This window comes from Chlamydotis macqueenii, chromosome 13 (genome assembly GCF_036417535.1).
Source record: "Chlamydotis macqueenii isolate bChlMac1 chromosome 13, bChlMac1.mat, whole genome shotgun sequence".
Lineage (NCBI taxonomy): Eukaryota > Metazoa > Chordata > Aves > Otidiformes > Otididae > Chlamydotis > Chlamydotis macqueenii.
In genome coordinates this window covers 13,396,803-13,397,648 of record NC_141568.1, presented here as the reverse complement: position 1 = coordinate 13,397,648, position 846 = coordinate 13,396,803, and the positions used below count along the sequence as shown (strand labels likewise).

At 50.1% G+C, this 846-nt stretch overlaps 1 non-coding gene across 1 annotated transcript; it reads left to right on the top strand.

Moving 5' to 3' along the window:
* The first annotated feature begins 547 nt into the window (after positions 1-547).
* TRNAL-CAG (transfer RNA leucine (anticodon CAG)) lies at positions 548-630 on the top strand. Its single transcript has one exon. It is a non-coding gene; the product is annotated as a tRNA-Leu (tRNA).
* The last annotated feature ends 216 nt before the right edge of the window (positions 631-846 follow it).

Here is an 846-nt window from a genome sequence, read left to right as displayed (position 1 = left end):
AAGGCTAGGCAAAAGCAAGGGAGACAGATGAGAGAAGGATGAAAGAGGTGATGTGAGAATTGCAATCTGGTGAGGCTGGAGTAAAGCAGAGCTAGCTGGACAGGAGACTCAAGCTGATGTGGTGGGAGAAAGAGCAGACCCAGATGAGTAGGGGAGTGGGACACAGAGGTGGAAACAGAAACTATATGATTCCTCTGGAGAAGACTGCTAAGTGGGTGTGACAAAGCATGGAGCAGAGGCAGAAGAGAAGACAATTTTGGAAGACCCTGTGTAGGATTGGGTGAACAGAGGAAAGCAATGAACAAAGAGCACGTTAGCCCCACCAGAAATGGGGCAAAACCACAACTCCTGTGTCACAGATCTCTTTGCTGTTAATGAGTTCCCAGTAGGCTTACAGGTGTTTTCTAAGTTTAAATCCCTTTGCTTACTTTACATAATTCTGTGCTGTGTACTCCACCCTGCTTATTAAACGTTGAGAAGAGTGTGACTGTAAGGCTGAGTTAGAATATTTTAGAGGGAGCTGGAGGAAGGGCCATAAATGGGCAGGGTCAGGATGGCCGAGCGGTCTAAGGCGCTGCGTTCAGGTCGCAGTCTCCCCTGGAGGCGTGGGTTCGAATCCCACTTCTGACAGCTCGCTTTTTCGCAGTGGGATAGTGCACCCTCAGCCAGCTTGTCCAGAAAGCCGGTGGCATCCCTGGGCTGCATCAAAAGAAGCCTGGCTCGACGAAGGCGATTCTTTCCCACTTCTTTGCTCTCGTCCGGACCAGGGAAACCTTATAACGGCCTTCCAGTACCTAAAGGAAAGACGGGGAGAAATTCTGCAGCAGGGCCTGTTGTGATAGGACA